Source organism: Scyliorhinus canicula, chromosome 2, assembly GCF_902713615.1.
Source record: "Scyliorhinus canicula chromosome 2, sScyCan1.1, whole genome shotgun sequence".
Lineage (NCBI taxonomy): Eukaryota > Metazoa > Chordata > Chondrichthyes > Carcharhiniformes > Scyliorhinidae > Scyliorhinus > Scyliorhinus canicula.
Window position 1 is genome coordinate 150184787 of NC_052147.1, and position 5827 is coordinate 150190613.

A 5827-nucleotide genomic window follows, 5' to 3' on the forward strand; every position below is an offset into this window, starting at 1 on the left:
GCACAAGTGGATAGCACTGTGGCTTCACAGCGCCAGGGTCCCGGGTTTGATTCCCCGCTGGGTCACTGTCTGTGCAGAGTCGGCACGTTCTCCCCGTGTCTGCGTGGGTTTCCTCCGGGAGGTCCGGTTTCCGGACATGCAGGTTATGTGAATTGGCCAGGCTAAATTGTCCTTAGTGTCCAAAAAGGTTAGGAGGAGGTTTTGGGTTACGGGGATAGGGTGGAAGTGAGGGCTTAAGTGGGTTGGTGCAGACTCGATGGGCCGAATGGCCTCCTTCTGCACTCTATGTTCTATCAGGTGAATTACCATTACCCAAAAGAAGCTGGTGAAGAGGTCTTTGTGCGCTAGAGGAGCTTGAAGACAGGGGTGGTCTTTATCAGGCAACTCATCTCCGGGTGAAGGATCAGGTTAGGTTGATAAAGGGATGGGTGGGTCAGGTATTTTTAAATTGGATTTGTTTATTATCACGTGTACCGAGGTACAGTGATTTTCTGCGAGTAGCTCAAACAGATTATTTATTACGTGAAAATAAAATAAAAAGAAAATACGTAATCGGGCAACACAAGGTACACAATGTAAATATATAGACACCGGCATCGGGTGAAGCACATAGGAGTGTAGTATTAATCAGGTCAGTCCATAAGAGGGTTGTTTAGGAGTCTGGTAACAGCGGCGAAAGAAGCTGTTTTTGAGTCTGTTCGTGCGTGTTTTCAGACGTTTGTATCTCCTGCCCAATGGAAGAAGTTGGAAGAGTGAGTAAGCTGAATGGGAGGGGTCTTTGATTATGCTGCCGCTTTCCGCAGGCAGCAGGAAGAATACGCAGAGTCAATGGATGGGAGGCAGGTTTGTGTGATGGACTAGGCTGTGTTCACGACTTTCTGAAGTTTCTTGCAGTCTTGGACCGAGCAGTTGCCATACCAGGCTGTGATGCAGCCAGATAGGATTTTTTTTTTTAGAAAATATTTTATTGAAGCATTTGTAATTTTCACCGTTTAACACATTAACATTTCTTAAACAACCGGCGGGCCAACACATGCAAAACACCTAAAAGAACAAAAAACAGAAAACGACGTCCCCTACTACCCCATCCTATTCCCTAATTACCAGTATACAAAGTTCCCTGTCCTTATCTAACATTGCCATGCCTACTGTTTTCAGACAGGATGTTTTCTATGGTGCATCTGTAAAAGTTACACTCTGGGTTTGAATCAAAGTTACGGGGGCGGCCACCCTGAGTGAAAGGACAGGGTTTGTAGCAGCCAAGGAATTATGGGACCCGGGTGGGAGGTACGTGATAGTGAGCGGGTGTCGGAGGGGATGCCGGGGAATGTTTGTGCGCCAAATTGGGACTACGTGGGGTCTGTGAAGGGACTGCTTGGAACTATTCCGGGCCTGGACACGCATCAGTTGATCATGTGGGGGTGATTTTAACTGTGGTAGAACCAAGGGTGGATATGTCGAGCCCTAAGTCAATGGGAAGGTTGAGGATGGCGAATGGGCTGGGAGGATTTCTGGAAAGGATGGGAATGGTGGATCCGTGGAGGTTTAGGAACCCGGGACAGAGGGAGTACTCCTTCTCGCACGTATACAAGGTATACTCTAGAATTGACTTTTTCGTAGTGAGCCGTGTTGGTGGGGGTGGAGTGTGCGGAAATCGTGATCTCAGACCATGCGTCGCACTGGCTGCAGGTTAGGCTGAGTTCAAGGTAGGAGCAGAGGCCGGGATGGAGGTTAGACTCGGGGCTTTTGTCGGACAAGGGGTTCTGTGAGAAGGGGCGGTCGGTGATCAGAGACTATGTGGAGTTGAATCAGAATGGGGCTGTATCGGCGGCCAGATTTTGGGAGGTGTTGAAGGCGGTGGTTCGCGGGGAGATTATCTTGTTCAAGACGCACAGGGACAGGAGGAGGAGGGAGGAATATGGACGGCTGTTGGACAAAATAGTCGAGGTTGACAGGAAATATTTGAGAGCTCTCACCAAGGAGGGGTTGGTGGAGAGAAAGAGGTTACAGGGACAGTTTGACAGGCTGACAACGGGGAAGGCAGTGGGGCAGCTATGGGGGGCGAGAGAGTGCAGTATGAATATGGAGAGATGGCGAGCTGTATGCTAACCCATCAGCTATGGAGGCAGGCTTCATCCAGGGAAACTCTGAGGGTACGGACAAGGAGGGAATATTAATGAGCCGTTCAGGGAGATCTTAGAGGTTATATAGGGCTGAGCCGGGTGGTGAGGAAGGGGATATGGGGTGGTTTTCGGATGAGCTGGAATTCCCTCGGCTGGATGAGGAGAGGAGGCAGGCGCTGGAGTAGCCGCTAGGGCTTAGAGAGGTGTTGGATAGCAAGAAAGGGATGAAATTGGGGAAGGCCCTGGGGCCCGACTGTTACCCAGTGGAGTTCTATAAGGAGTTTGCGACAGAATTGGCACCACATTTAATGGGGGCATTTAGTGAGGCGTTGGAGAAAGGGGAGGTACCGGAGACACTGACCCAGGCGTCGACCACACTAATCCCGAAGAAGGGAAGGACCCTTTGGAGTGTGGGTCATAGAGGCCCATATCATTTTTTTAAAAAAGTTTAGAAACCCAATTTATTTTTTCCAATTAAGGGGCAATTTAGCATGGCCAATCCCCCTATCCTGCACACCTTTGGGTTGTGGGGGCGAAACCCACGCAAACACGGGGAGAACATGCAGACTCCACATGGACAGTGACCCAGAGCTGGGATCGAACCTGGGACAAAGGCGCTGTGATATTTTTAAATACAGATGTGAAAGTGTTGGCTAAGTTAATGGCGGGGAGGATGGAAGGATGCATTCCAGGGATAGTCACAGAGGACCAAACAGGTTTCGTAAAGGGTTGGCAGCTTTCCACTAACATAAGGCAGTTATTAAATGTGATCATGACCCTGTTGAAGGACGGTTACCGGAGCTGGAGGTAGTGGTTAGCACTGTTGCTTCACAACACCAAGGTCCCAGGTTCGATTCCCGCTTGGGTCACTGTCTCTGCGGAGTCTGCACATTCTCCCCGTGTCTGCGTGGGTTTCCTCCGGGTGCTCCAGTTTCCTCCCCCAAGACCCAAAAGACGTGCTTGTTAGGTGAATTGGACATTCTGAATTCTCCCTCAGTGTACCTGAACAGGCGCCGGAGTATGGCGACGAGGGGATTTTCACAGTAACTTCATTCAAGTATTAATGTAAGCCTACTTGTGACAATAATGAAGATTATTATTATTATCTATGGACAGAGAGAAGGCCTTGGACCAGGTGGAGTGGCGGTATCTATTTGAGGTTCTGGGAAGATTTGGATTTGGGCCAAAGTTTGTGGCGTGGGTGCGTCTGTTGTACATGGCTCTGGTGGCGAGTGTACGGACAAACGAGATGTGTTCACGGAGCTTCGGGTTGCACAGGGGAACGAGGCGGGGAGCCCGCTGTCGCCGCTGCTGTTCATGCTGCTGATAGAGCCCTTGGCGATGGCCCTTGGCGGGGGTCAGTAGAGTGGCAGGGGATTGTGAGGGGGAATAGGGAACACTGGGTGTCGTTGTGCTGCAGTTCGCGTCGGACCCATTGGAGAGTCTGGGGAGAATTATGGACATACTAGAGAGGTTCGGGGCCTTCTCGGGCTTTAAACTGAATGTTGGAAAGAGTGAGGTGTTTCCGGTGAATGCGGAGGGTCAGGGAGCCAATCTGGGGGTGTTGCCATTTCAGGTAGCGACGGTTCAGGTTCAGGTATTTGGGGGTTTAGGTGACGGGGGAGTGGGTGACGATGCACATGTGGAACCTGACAACGTTGGTGGAGGAGGTTAGGGCGGACTTTAGGAGATGGGAAACATTACATCTGACATTGGCGGGGAGGGTCCAGGTGGTAAAAATGAACGTTTTGCCAAGGTTCCTGTTTGTATTCCAGACTCTCCCGATCTTCATTCCGAAGGCCCTTTGCTGGAAACTGGATGCAGTTTGCATGGGCCTGGAATGTATCTAGGGCCCTGCTACAGAGGCAGAAAGAGAGGTTAGCAGTACCAAATGTACTGCACTATTATTGGGTGGCAAATGGGGGGAAGGTGAGGCAGTGGTGGGAAGGTGAGGGGTTAGAATGGGTTGCGATGGAAGAGGGGACCCGAATGGGGTCTAGCCTGAGGGCCATGGTGACAGTGGCATCTGGATGTATCAAGGTGGTACACAGTGAACACGGTGGCATAGTCCACGGTTAGCGTGTGGAATCAGTTGAGGAGGTACTTTAGAATGGAGGGGAGGTTGGTGCTAACACCGCTTTATGGGAACCATGGGTTTAAGCCAGGGAAGACGGATATTGTGTATGGGCGATGGAGAGAGGTGGGGTTGGTGAAGGCGAGGGATCTATACCTGGAGGAGAGGTTTTCAAGTCTGTAAGAGCTGCAGGAGAGGGAGTTGCCGAAGGGCATCCAGATCAGAAATATGCAAGTGAGGGTCTTTGCGCGGAAGGAATGGAGAGTGGTTCCCAGGCTGCTGAAGTATACCATATTGGAGCGGTTGCTGCCCCCGGATGTGGAAAGGGAGGGTAGGATTGGGGATATATTCGGGTGGCTAGGGGAGCGGGGGGGGGGGGGGGGGAGGGGGAGCGCAGCTGGTGAGGTTTAAGGAGAAATGAGAGGAGGAGCTGGGGGAGAGATAGGCTGGGGAGTGTGAAGTGAGGCGATTTGCAGGGTGAATTCAACATCCTTGTTGTATTATTCCTTGTATCTGAATAAAGCTCATAGTCTTACAGTTGAAGTAGGTGCTTTATTTGTACGAGTTCGTTCTCTCTTCAGCATTTATACTATGTTACATCTGAGCTGCCTGTCTGCGTCCTGCTCACCAGCTGCCGTTCCTGTGAAGAGTGCCCTGACTTCCTGTTTGTCCATGTATATATACATCTCTGGTGCTCCCTCTACTTTTCGGGCATTTCCACTTTAAGTGGGCGTGGTCTGAGTTGTCCGATGTCATGGCGCTCGTGCGAAAATCGATTTTCCTTTACTGTGCGCTTTTTCTTTTTAAAAATAAATTTAGAGTACCCAATTCATTTTTTCCAATTATGGGGCAATTTAGCATGGCCAATCCACCTACCCTGCACATTTTTGGGTTGTGGGGGCGAAACCCACGCAAACACGGGGAGAATGTGCAAACTCCACACGGACAGTGACCCAGAGCCAGGATCGAACCTGGGGCCTCGGCGTCGTGAGGCTGCAGTGCTAACCACTTGCGTCACCATGCTGCCGTTACTGTGCGCTTTTTCATAAACTGTGCATGGGCGACTTGTGCATGCGCAGATTGCTCTTCAAGCTGTGCGCTCTTTTTGTCCAACTGCGCATGCGAAGCAGAACGATCTGCACCAAAACTTATTTTTTCAATTGCGCATGTGCGGCTTGCGCATGTGCAGATCGATCTGAATAGAAAACCTATTTTTTAAATTGCCACGCATGCACAGACCCAGATTTGCGTCTTTTGTTCCCCAGGCAGTTTAAAATGTACTCAGACGCCATTTTAACTTCTTCAGACCCGTGGAAAATAATGTTTTTGCCGTTTTTTCTTGTTAAAAACTTTTTTTTTTCTTCTGGTCTGCACTTGTCAATTGCGATTTCCAGTGTTAAACCTATCTGTTCTGGTGATTGTTTGAGTTTCGCAACACTCATTCCCTGTGCAATTTGGTCTCTAAGCATTACTTCTAATTTGGTGTTGTCTTCACCTTTCAAGTAATTAAAGCAGTTATAGATTTCTCTAGTTTCATGTGCTGCTAGTAGAAGTGCTATTTTCATTTCTTCTGAGGCAGTGCTCAACTCATTAGCTACGATATATAGTTCGAATGTTTGTTTAAAAATTT